This window comes from Coenobita brevimanus, chromosome 61 (genome assembly GCF_032717465.1).
Source record: "Coenobita brevimanus isolate Jiangsu-jjx chromosome 61, ASM3271746v2, whole genome shotgun sequence".
NCBI lineage: Eukaryota > Metazoa > Arthropoda > Malacostraca > Decapoda > Coenobitidae > Coenobita > Coenobita brevimanus.
In genome coordinates, this window is record NC_137014.1 from 10189389 (window position 1) to 10203204 (window position 13816).

Here is a 13816-nt window from a genome sequence, read left to right on the forward strand (position 1 = left end):
CATATTTATTACTTTTCCACTGTTACCTTGGCAACAGCATTGATACCGAAAACATTTTTAACTTACCTTTTCCCACATCGTACTCGCTATCCACGTACACATGAACGGTGTCACCTGCCACGTGGTAATGAAGTGTGATAGCTTGATTATAGTGGTAATGAAGGAAGGGGCCTGAGTAAGCGAGAAAGAGCTCGGAGGAAGACAGGAGATCAGGGACAAGGTGAATAAGGAGGGAATGAGAGAAGGTGCAGCAGGGAAGAACGCATTGAGAAATAGAGGAGTTTGAGAGGAACGGAATGAATAAAATTCCAGTATATAGTGCCTTTGTATTCCTCTAGAAAGTCGCTGACAAGACCTTTCCAGAAATTACTGAACCTACTTTCTCCAATCTCTTTTTAAACTGCTTTCTCAGGCTGCGATGTCTGAGGCCTTTGTTTGGACCCACCGATCCCCCCCCACCCACCCTTTTATATATATATATATATATATATATTATATATATATATATATATATATTATATATATATATATACAGTTGGGTACGACGTATTTCAGGCTGAGAACCGAGGACGGTGAGGTTGTCATGTTTGACTGTGATATGCCTTTCATAATTATTACTTATAAACTGACTTAGGCTGATAATCGTACTAAATTTGAAAATTATACAAACTGCAAAATAACCCCAATTTGACCTTATAAAGCAAGTTTGGGCACTCGTCGTCAAGCAACGAGTGAACAGCCAAACAGTCTTGTCATAACATTAAGAAACAACAGTTAAAAACATAAGATGCGGTTATGGCTTATCTTCGTAAATTTAACACTGATACAGTGTTGCCACAAAAAATCTGGTAAATCTGAAGCTGGACATTAACATATTTGTGGAAATCTGTAGATCCTCAAAGTGACCATTCCGTGGGTGGAAATGGAGAATTACCCCGTCCAAATTTTCCACATCCTTCCCCTTGAACCTCCCGAATTTTTCCCTAACTGACCACAGAAATCAACATACCACATGTTGAAGATAGATTTTGGGCATAATATAATAGTACCACATGGCGGTTACAAAATATGGCAGGGATTTTTTTTTTCTTTCGCTAAAATAGAGGACTGTGGATAGCCAGTCGTTACCTCATGGAACTGGGCCTGTCACACAACTTGAGTACAACACTGTGATTGCATGAATTTTGATGGGCCTTCCTTATGAGACAGGAATGGATCTCCATGGTCACATGTCAGATCAACTGTCCAATCAGACTACACTAGGTTTATATAAGCTAAACTGGAAAGGAGTGGAGTATCTTTATTGAGTGATAGTATGTTGAATTCATTCATACTAACTCACTATAGCATAGGATCCACGTCAGAATTAGAACATATACAATGTATTTCCAGGCGAAATAATTAAAAATACAGCAGTTGTTTTACCGAGCAGCTCCTAGTGGAGGTGGTAAATTTCATTCAATGGGAATTATTGTCTTAGCGTGTAACTAAAAAATTCTCAAAAGGCAGATGTAATATTTATATCTGATAAGTTTCTTCTTATTCACAAAGGAAACAAAATCTATATATACATTGAAAATGTCTTCCAATATGAAAATCTGTAAATTAAGCCTCTTTATCAAACAAAATCTGACAATCTGAAAACAGGTACAAAATCTGTAGATTTACAGATAAATCTGTAGAAGTGGCATCACTGCACTATCAGATATTTGTATATATTTCCGATATACCCCATCGAATATCTCACCAAATATGTACCTCCTAAGACTGAAGATCTTATATGACTGGTAAAATAGAATATCTGATCATCCTTATTTGTAATATATGAGAAACCTTACGATATGTGTGTATTTTCATTACAGTTTGGTTAGTAAATATTGTGGATTACCAGTTATTCTCCGCATATATTTTGCAAATTCACTGGAAATACAGTAACGTCCGATACTAATTATTTCCTCTGAAAAGAGAGGAGGAACTGTAAATCAGAATATATTTACCATACAACAAACTACTTACGCGAAATATAGCTTTCTTTCACTTATCTTTTTCCTTTTAATATGTGGTCATGGTACCAAAAATTGTATCTCTGGCCGTCTCCTCACAAATATTGTAACTGGAATATTATTGCCTTTCCAGCCATAAGTATCCACTGCATGCCAATATATGATAGTATATTATCACAGTTGTGGTAATGGAGGACTTGTGAAGCTGCCTACCGCTAGAGGTCACCACCGTTAACAGCTTGTCCGGCCCGGGTACGTGTTAGATTACCGTGATTTTTCTCTGTTGATGTGAGAATCTGTGTGGCAAAATACTATTATACTCTACTGAAGTATTAAAGTTTTGTAACAAAAATATAACAAGGGAGAATACGTTGTTCGCGTTGTTTTATTTCCCCGAAAACGAAATCCGAATTTTGAAAACCTGGCACTTACATATTTCTTTTCGTCGTTTTTAATGAAGTTGCTACAAAGCTGAGTTAATTCTTGCCTTCTGAAATGTTCAATATACTGTATACTGCAGTTTTAGCCAAGCACTTGTTTTGTTTGTCTCAGTCTCTCTGTTGGCGGAAAGTTAATGATGATGTATTAAATTACTCTACATCAGCCATCCGAGCTCAGAGAGTGTCCACGTTCCAAGATTTGATATGAAAGTGGTGGTAACGCGTTTTCCTAGGGGGATAAGTCATGCTTGAAACTTGTTGCGGGACTGTCTCTGAGCTAGGATGGATGATGTAGAATAATTTAATGCATCCTCATAAACTTTCCCCCAAAAGAGAGACTGACACAAACAAGTGCTTGGGTAAAACTACAGTATATATCGAGGTTTCAAGAAGCAATAATTAACTGAGCTTTGTAGCGGCTCCATTAAAAATCACAAAAAGAAATATATAAGTGTTAGGTTTTCAAAACTCGGGCTTCGTTTTCGGGGAAATAAAACGAAAGCAATTTATTCTTCTCTGTTATTATTTTGTTACGAAGCTCTTCCAATTCTTCAGTAGTGTATGATAGTATTTTGCGACACAGGTTCTCACATCGACAGAAAAATAACGGTAGCTGAACACGTGCTCGAGACAGAGAAGTTGTTAACACTGAGAGACATCTAGTGGCAGACGACTTTCAGAAGTCCGCCATTGGCTTATCTGCTTTTATCATGCAAGGCCGTGACAAAATTACTTCTTATCTTTAATTGCAAACTTCAGTTTAATAATCTTCCGTACTTGGAAGCAGTTAAGGCCAGTGCCATAACACCTCTGAAACATAGCAGTCCGAAACTAGGCTACCCTAGACATCATTTAATCCCTTCAGTCTGAGGACATGAGCACAGATAAGCATATTTCTTAACAGGAGTGGACTACTCCTTTCTCTCTCTCTCTCTGTGTAGATACATACATGCATACATACATATATAGATAGATAGATAGATAGATAGATATAATATGCTCTGGGGAAGCGGGGATACAATACTTCCCCAGTATTCCCTGCTTGTCGTAAGAGGCAACTAAAAGGGACACTTTTATCTACATTCTTTTTGCTGTCTCTCCCTTGTACATTGTTTGTCCTAACCCTGTGCATTTTCTTTTCTTTTAGTGAATTTCCTCTCTCCACTGTCTGGTTCCTGCGAGCCGCTGGCATTGGCTCCAGGGTAAAATATTTTTCTGACTAATAAATCTTGATGAACTCTGGTTATGACGCAATGGCCCTCAGTTCCATGCAGCCCTTAAGTGGGCAGGAGGTGCTAAGAATCCCACGGTGTAGGGATAAGTTTATACATCCAAAAAGAACCTTAAGAATAGGAAACTGGAATGTTCGAACTGTCAATCAGGTTGGTAAAATGGAAGAACTTATTTCAGTGTTTAAGGAATACAATATAGATATTTGTGCTCTTACAGAAACGAGGTTGCTTGGAGTTGATAAACTGAATTTGGAAGATGGTATTACTTTGTTGGTTTCTGGTAGGAATGATGGAAATCATTACCTAGGAGTAGGCCTACTGTTAAGTAGAGATGCTTGCAAGGCACTATGTGAGTCTGAGCCAATTTATGAGCGCTTGCTTTATGTTCGTTTAAAATCTGACCATGGCAATATCAGTATGGTGGTAGGGTACACTCCGACAAATGAGGCTGCTGATGAAATGAAGGATGACTTTTATGAGAAGCTGCAGGTTGTAGTGAATAGAGTGGCAAGACATGATGTGTTGGTTTGCATTGGTGATTTTAATGCGATTGTTGGTAGTAGGAGGGATGGCTTCGAAGATTGTATGGGTAAGGAGGATGTTGGTATAAGAAACGAAAATGGGGTGCGATTTGGAAGCTTTTGTTTGGCAAATAACCTTATGATTGGTGGAACTATCTTTGAACATAGAAAAATACATAGAACTACAGTATTTGGATTTCATCATGTGGTAAATATTGTAACCAGATTGACCACATTGCAATTAGCAGAAGGCATAGGAGTTATTTGCAAGATATTTGCGTAAGAAGGGGGGCAGATATAGGTAGTGCTCATCAACTTGTTGTGTCAAAGATTAAAATAAAACTTAAGAGAAACGTTAATGATAATTATACAGGAGGTAAGAAATATGATTTTGATGAGCTGAGAAATGATGAGAACACGAAGGAAAAGTTTCGGTGGGAATGTAGAAACAGGTTTCTAGTCCTGCAGACTTTGATGGAATCTGAAGACAATGATATTAATCAAATGTGGAGAGAGGTAAAAGAGGTTTTGCATGAGAGAGCTAAGGTTACTATAAAGAAAAAAGGAAAAGCGAGAAGGAAAAGGTGGATGTCAGATGAAACATGGAATGCAATTCAGAAAAGGAAAGAGGCGAGGTTAAGAAGTGAAGAACATGTTGATGGCCAGGTCGTTCAAGTACTTAGAGCAAAGTGCTGGAGTTTACATTCTGAAGTAAGAAGACTCGTTAGACGTGATAAGAGGAGGCTATATGATGAAAAGGCAACAGAGACAGAAATTAAGCTAAGTAAAAATGACGGTCAGAGCACAAAAGCAGCGTATCAGGCCATTAAGGACTGGGACTGAAAAGAGAAGGAAGGAAATACCTGTACGAGATAGAAATGGTAACTTGTTGACTAAAGATTTGGATATAAAAGGAAGGTGGAAAGAGCATTTTGAATTCTAAATAGACCAATCCCAGCTGAAGAGGGCATTTTGCCAGCCGAGGGAGATTTGCAGATTGAAACGGGATATAATCCTGGAAGAGGTAGCAAAATCTATAAAGGAATTAAAGAATTTTAAGGCCTCAGGAAAGGATGGAATATTTCCTGAAATGCTTTAGGTGGAAAATGATGAGTTGATGAATGTGCTTTTGAAACTTTTTAATGTGGCTTGGGATAATGGTGGAATTCCAGAAGAGTGGAAAAATGGAGTGATTATAAAAATACCAAAAAAGGGAGATTTAAGTGTGTGTGGAAATTGGAGGGGGATAACTTTGGCACCTGTAGTTGCAAAAGTGTTTTCCAAAATATTGCTGAACAGAATACAGCCAGTAATTGATAAAATTTTAAGAGACGAACAAGCGGGATTTAGAAAGGGTCGAGGTTGTAATGATCAGATTTTTATTGTAAGGAATTTAATGCAACAAGCTAATGAGATGAAAATGCCACTTAGTATGTGTTTTGTGGATTTTGAAAAGGCGTTTGGCAGTGTTTCACGTGGAGCAATGTTGAAAATTATGAGATTCTATGGTATACCAGAAAAGTTTGTAAATATTATTTGAAGCCTGTATAAAGGTACTTTGGTATGGTAATGGTGGATGGTTCTTTGAGTGATCCATTTGAAGTTAGGTTAGGAGTGATTCAGAGAGGAGTTCTTTCGCCTTTGCTGTTTGTTTTGGTTATGGATTATGTTATGAGAAAGGTTGTAAGGAGAACAGGTGCAGGAATTAACTGGAAAGAAAATAAGAAGTTGATGGATTTGGACTATGCTGATGATATTGTGCTGATTTGCGGAAGTATTTACGAGATGCAGAGGGTGCTTGATTGTCTGGTGAAGGAAGGAGAAAAAGTGAGATTGCTAATAAATTGTGGAAAGACTGATATTATTAATATGAACATGGAGAATCAAATCGATTGTGTAATTGGGAATAATGTGGTGAAGACGTAGAAAATTTTTAATATCTGGGAACGATTTTATCATATAATGGATCACTCAACAATGTAATTGAGGAGAGGATTAGACAAGCTTGGCGAGCTGTTGGAATGTTGAAATCTGTTTGGAATAATAATATGCTTTCGGTATATACTGAAGTAAAAATTTACAAGTCCATAGTTAGACCAGCTTTAATTTATGGGCATGAGTCATAGTACAGTACAATTGCACCAGATCAGAAGGTATTAGGATTTAAAAATAAAATACTGGGAAGGATTCTTGGGGTAAAGTGGCAAGACAGAGTTACAAATGAAAGAGTAGGGGATATTACGAGAGTGGAACCAGTTGATGAATATGTGAGACTGTCTCGCTGGAAATGACTGGGCGCATATATAGAAAAGAAGACAATTTAATACAGGATGCGCCACAGTGGACTGCTAGAGGAAGAAGTGGCAGATGTAGGCCGAGGGAAACTTGGTTGAGGACAATGCAAAGAGAAACAGAAGAGGAGTGTTGGTGGGACCTGAAGGAGATGGTAAGGGACAGATACTGGTGGAGAGAGTTCATCGAGGCCCTACGCATCCCGTGGGGTGCCACAGGAAATGACTGATTGATATATATTTTTATACAGTTTATATATATATATATATATATATATATATATATATATATATATATATATATAAACTGTATAAAAATATATATACTTGTATATATGTATGAGAGAGAGAGAGAGAATATTCAAATAATCAGTTAGGTTCCCCATAACATTCTCTCCAGTCATTCTATACCATTTGTGCTGACGTGCTGCATCGTGTTTGAAACATGACTCACTAATGCATAACCTCCATCCAAGACGCATGACCTTCAGCTGCCCTATATTACTGTTTTTCGTTTGAAATTCCAAACTGGACCATTACATAACTCACATGTTCAGTTTCAACTTTTGGTCAGTCTTGGTCCGAGGCTTCTTGTTCGTATTTGAAAGCAGTGATAAGAAACAGGGAAGTGAGCATGGAAGTGAAACAGTTACTACATGACAGCATTGTGTTACCAACGCTAACGCATGGAAGTGAAGCTTGGACCTTGTTGAAGGGACAGAAGTCAAGAGTGAAAGCATTGGAAATGAGTTATTTGAGACGAGCGTGTGGAGTCACATGGAGAGACAGACTGACAAATAAGGATGTGAAGGAGTGTTGTGGTGTGGATGTGGATGTGATAGGAAGCATTAGGAGAAACACACTGAAGTGGTTTGGCCATGTGGAGAGGATGGAGAGTGAGAGACTGATGAGGAGAATATTTGTGAGTGAGGTGGAGGGGGGGAGAGGGAGAGGGAGGCCAAGGATGAGATGGAGGGATGGAGTGGAGAGGTATATGAGAGAAGGGTGTGTGAGCTGGGAGCAGGGCAGTGAAATGGCGGGGAACAGGGCGACATGGAGGTGATTTGTTTGTGGCCACCCCTTACGGGACTGAGACGTCTGGAAACAGATAGATACCGGTAGATAGTTTCAACTCTCCCATTCAGGTATCCCAATTTTCTATAAGTCCTAGGCATATCTGTGTCTTATCTATCCCAGGTTACTTTTCAGTCCAGTCTCTCTACTCATCTAGAGCAGTGGTTCTTACACTTTAGCCACTGTTACTCCTTGAAACACCAAGATAGGCTGTTGCTACCCCACACGACTTACACCATGAAAAACAGTTGAAAAACATATTGGTACTGTTATATGCCTTGTACAGTACGTGATTATAAAAGCTAAAGAAAGAAGTAGGTATATGGTTTCCAGTTACATTAAATTAAATGTTTTCAGCAGAACATACAATTGCTTAGACTACTGATGTGATGGGCGAAAGTCTTTTCTGTAATCAGTTTTTCTATGCGTGGCTCAAAGGAAATACGCATCACACGTCAGTCAATATGAATCCTGTTTTTTTTTTTTATTTTTTTTTTATTTTTTTTTTTTTTAGCATAGCAGAAAAGCCCGCTTCAGCGGCAGGTAGTTGCAAAAGGCATCAGGATCTTGTGTGCTCACTACGAGAGAATGGTGTTTTCTTTACTAAGCCAGAAAGTAGCAAGATCCTGCTTATGATAATCTTTTTCTCTTTATTGTCTTATATGAAAGAAAAAGAAAAGCGCCAAGCAATATTTTACCGATTTTTACTCCCACGATACAGTAGGGCAAAATTACCACTCTGGGGTTCCTTCAACCTTGCACAAAAAAGAAAAAAATTATCCCCAGATTAAGGACCACTGATCTAGAAGGAGATTAATGTCTGACAAACATACAGCAGAAAGATTTTTTGAATCTTTTCGCACGGGATTTTGGAGGGAACCAGCAATGATTAAGACATCCTTTTTCTGCTCGTATAATCAGCAACAACAACTACAATAATAATAATAATAATAATAATAATAATGTTACATGAAAAGAATGAAAGGGCGTGCAACACTGGTGTTTATGAATATTTATGGTAAATATAGATTAAGAGAAAACTGAGGCAGTGGGAAAAATATATTCTCCTACACAATGGATAAGAAGGGTTTTGTAGCATAACGCAAGTTACCAAAGAGTAGTTAACTATTTTCCTTTATTTGTTTCACATAATAATGACATTAGGGTGGATTTTATTTTGCTGACTTTAACGTAACTACAGTATGAGGTGTCAGCATCTATGACAAACCAACACTCATGCTTAACACTCCTTCGGTACCCGTAGTGAAATAACCCCATACCTGACACTTCGTTGGCACCTCTGAGCATCAGCACTCATACCTGATACTTCGCTAGCAACTAACTGGAGCAGCACCCATGTGGAAGCAGTTCCCACACCGAATAGTCCGTTGGCATGAATAGGGGATCTACACTCATAACTAACGTTCCGTTGGCACCTGTGTGGGGCTATCATTCGTACTTAACACTCCATTGGCACCTGTGTGGAAATAGCATCCATATATGACACTCTCCAAGCACATCTGCGGGACCATCGCACACATATCTGACATTCCACTGGCACCGGTGTGGGGCCAGCACACATATCTGACATTCCACTGGCACCGGTGTGGGGCCAGCTCACATATCTGACATTCCACTGGCACCGGTGTGGGGCCAGCTCACATATCTGACATTCCACTGGCACCAGTGTGGGGCCAGCTCACATATCTGTCTCGCCCCTGGCACCTGTGAGAGACATCTATCCGTACCAGATACTGTACTTTTATAAGACTGTGGCGATTCCCATACGACTGTATATTTAAATCTTAAATAACGAATGGGAAGACATGCATAAATTTTATGCGACAATTTTTGAAGCAAGAGACTGGGGTATATCGTTCTGGTTTCTGTCTAGATGTTGCTGGGTGCAGTCCGTAAAGAAGGATGCTGGCTAATCAGCCCGAACAAGTACGAGTATAAGAATTCACTTAGGTTTGCCCTAACTTGGGCTTTGCCTTCCCTTTAGCTATTTAATTTTTTCGGCACACGGCCCTTATAGGCCTTATATCCATACCAGAACTTCGCCAACACTAGTCTTGTGGGTAACCTACACCGTGTCCTAAGAATGTGGCAGCATCTTTGTGTTACTCCTGGCATCAGCAAATGTTCATGTTTCAGTTCCGATACGCCCACGATTAAAAACTTAGTGGAAGGTTCCATCATACTTCATTGGTTATATGAGCTTTCATGACACGATTCACGTAAGCCACCGACACCTTTACTTCATGTCGCCTCACACACCTGCGCCCTTTCACTTCTCGGTCTTGAGCCTCCGCTATTGATTTACCAGAGTAGGAGTATCGACCTCAGCCTCACCTGTGACCTAATTCCTCAGGTTCTGAGTTACTGACTGCCGGAGGGACTTAAATGTCACTGCCTGAGGGATTACACTGGGAGAGGGATTATACTGTCAAGGGGATTATATTGTAGAGTCTTTCATGGGTTCGTGAATAAGGGTGATTGAGGAAGCCGGGATGAGTCACTCAGCGGAGATGGATAGTAAATTGTGAAGATATAGAAAGACGTGAATTATTGGTAAGGCGTGTGGTTAATGCAGTAGTTGAGGGATGAGGTGTGAGGATAGTCCAGTAATGAAGGCCTAGGTATGATGTTAACAGCGGTGAAGGGCTGAGGTGTGAAGATATTTCAGTCGTGATGGACTAAGGAGTGAGGATAGTTCAGTTGTAATGCACTGAGGTGTGATGAGAGATCGATGGTGAAGGACTGAGGTGTAAGGATAGTTCAGTGGTGAAGGACTGAGTTGTAGGAGAGTTCAGTTGTGATGGATTGAGGTGTGAGGATAGTTCAGTGGCGAAGGACTAAGGTGTGAGGATAGTTCATTTGTGAAGGATGAGGTGTGAGGATAGTTCATTTGTGAAAGACTGAGGTATGAGGATAGTTCAGTGATGAAGGACTGAGGTGTGAGGATACTTCATTTGTGAAGGACTGCGGTGTGAGGATAGTTCAGTGGTGAAGGACTAAGGTGTGAGGATAGTTTATTTGTGAAAGACTGAGGTGTGTGGATAATTCAGTGGTGAAGAACATGTGAGGACAGTTCAGTGGTGATGGACAGAGGTGTGAGGATACTACAGTGGTGAAGGACGTGTGAGGATAGTTCGGTGGTGAAGGACTGAGGTGTGAAGATGCCCCAGTGGTAAAGGAATAAAGCGTAAGAATAGGCAAGTGACCGAGGACCAAGGCGAGAAGAAAAGAGGGAAACTGAGGTGATAATAAGTAAATGAGAAACTATGACGACAGAAGAAAGACAGAACGAAAAATGGGGGAGCAACGAGAGGAATTTGTACTGGAATGGTAAAAATGAAAAACACCAAACACTTCAGGATGCAGAGAATCTGTTGAAAATTGCTGACCCACTTGATATCGGCAGCGTAGGTAGAAACAACATTATGAAATATGATAGAAGAAAAGAAAGAACAAAAAGAGGAAGGATTAAGAAATTAAAAAATGTAAAGAGAAGGAGGGAACGAGAGATATATGATGATGAGGGAAGAGCGATTACTGGTGATATTTCAGAGAGAGAGAGAGAGAGAGAGAGAGAGAGAGAGAGAGAGGTGAGGATAAATAACAACCAGACGAAAGGATGACGTAAGATGTAATGATAGACAAGATAAGGAGAGCGTGAACCAAGGGAACAGGAAAAGGAAATGGAATATGAAGGGAAAAATAAAACGGCTTGGAAAATGAATTTTTTTTAATGCAAACATGTATCCAAAGTAAAAAGCAGAAACAAGACAAAGGGAGAGACACGGAAATGAGTAGAGAATTAAGGGCAGAATGAATAAAAACGAATGAGTGGGGTAAGGAAATTGTAATTCTTGTGTAAAAGCCATAGGGATGAGAAAAACCAAAGGAGGAGAGTAGAAGTGACAGAGGAAGAACTTGTGGGACAAGGAAAAAGGAACGAGGCAAAGGAGTAAGGTAGGGCACGAGCAAGGAATAGTTGGAGTGAGGCAACGTAGAAGTGAGACATGGAGGAGCGAGACAGGGTTGGAGCGATACAGGGTAGAATTAGTGCAAGGAATGACTTAAGCACGAGGGGAGTAGGGGGAGTTAAGAGTGAGGCAGCGTAAGAATGAGGCAAGATTAGAATGAAGCAGGGTAAGACTGAGGCATGATAAGAGCCGGACAGGGTAAGAGAGAGGTAGGAAGTTGAAAAAGGTGGACATGGAAGGGAATAGCGTTATGATGATTGCTGTATCGAGTAGTAGGAGAAGATGAGGTGGAAGGAGTGCGACAGGGAAGGGAAGAGGTGAGGCAAAAGAAGAAAGAACGAGCAAGAAGAGGAAAATGGTGGAGCAAGAGAGGGAAGGGGTGAGGTAGGAGAAGGAACGGGTGAAAGGAGACCGGGATGAAGCATGAAGCCAAAGGGAGCTAGGATGAAGCAGCTATCATTCAGCAGCAATTAGCGAGTAAGGTAAACCGACTGATGTTGATTAATGGCAGTCGGCTCATTACAGCTTTGGCTCACAGCAGAATTATTAACTGCCAGGCTTAATATAGGGATCAGTATGAACCACTGTGCTGGCAAAATTCAATATAATTCTTCATTTTGATGAATAGGAGATGTGAAAATTTACTACAGCAACACATCATATCTATTTTATTAGCTTTCGGGAAATTTTTCTACATTAATCACGCTCATGTCAATGGCCAACATTAATGATTTACACACATGGGAAAAACATGTCAGATACTTTTTTCATATAATTGCAAATGTCTGCTGGAATTTTGCCGAACACGTTGCAGCTTCTAGTTTCTGTTCACCAGCAAAGGGTAACTGGCGTACTTTCTTACCCATAGTTATGATTAATTATTCATAAATGTTATGAATATGAGAAGAAGTAAAGTATGTCAAGCTATTTTGCCTGGTCAACGTTGAAGAAACTATGGAAAAATTTAACAAGTTCTTGACCAGCCATCAGTTTACTCCTCTGAAACCTAGGCATATACACTTCGTCAGAAGTTTATATAGGGTTGTAAAGTGCTTGAACAATGGCAATACACAGTACTTCAGTTGCGGACTGTATGTGTTTAACAACAATTCTAACTTAAAACAACCACAGTAGCTTGGCTGAATTAGCTAAACCATATTAAAGTTTCACATCATATAAACAGTTTAAGTAATATTAATGGGTAGCACGGTATATTATCAATCTTACCTTTGTGTACAGAAGGATAAAAATGTCAGTACTGCGGCAAAATTCCGAAAAGAACATATGTGATGGCATGACAAGCGATCTGGCATATTTAGTCTTATGTACAGCAACTATTAATTTGTTCTATGAAATAATTATTGAACCAGTGGACCAGGTGTTTGCTGTGAGACAGGTGTGTGAAATGTATTTAGCGAAAAGTAAGGATGTGTTTTAGGCGTTCATGGACTTGGAGAAAGCGTATGATAGGACTGATAGGGAGGCTTTGTGGATTGTCTTGATACTGAATGGACTAGATGATAGTTGTTAAAAGGAATGATTTTTTTTTTTTTTTTTTTTTTTTTGTAAATAGTAAAGCGTGTATGAGAATGGGAAGTACTGTGAGTGATTGGTTTCCCGTGAGAGTGGGGCTGCAGAAGGGATGTCTGATGTCACCATTGTTGTTTAATAATTATATGGATGGTGTTGTGAGGGAGGTGAATGCAAGAGTGTTAGGTGGAGGTTTGAGTCTGGTGAATGCTGATGGTAGAGAGTGGAATCTGAATCAGCTGCTGTTTGCGCATGGTAGTGCACTGGTGGCTGATTAGGAGAAGAGATTGAGACAGCTGGTAGAGGAGTTCGGAAGTGTGTGTGAAAGGAGGAAATTGAGAATACATGAGCATAAGAGTAAAGTCATGAAGTCTACGAGGTTGATAGATGGTGGGAGGATGAATGTTGTTCTGAATGGTGGGTTACTTGAGGAGGTAGAGCATTTTAAGTAATTAAGATCACATGAAGCAGTGGATGGAAGAATAGATGTAGAGGTGAAGTTTAGAATGAATAAAGTAGAAAGATGCTGGGAGGAATGGAATAAGTGTTTAGATGTCGTTCGCTTAGAATGGATGTAAAGAGAGGCCTGTATGAGGGTCTAGTGGTACCGGCTGCATTATATGGGTCTGAAACGTGGAATATGGGTGTAGCAGAGAGGAAGAGTTTGAAGTAATGGAGATATGGTGTCGGAGGAGTATGTGTGGAGTGACGCGTATGGATCGAGTGAGAAATG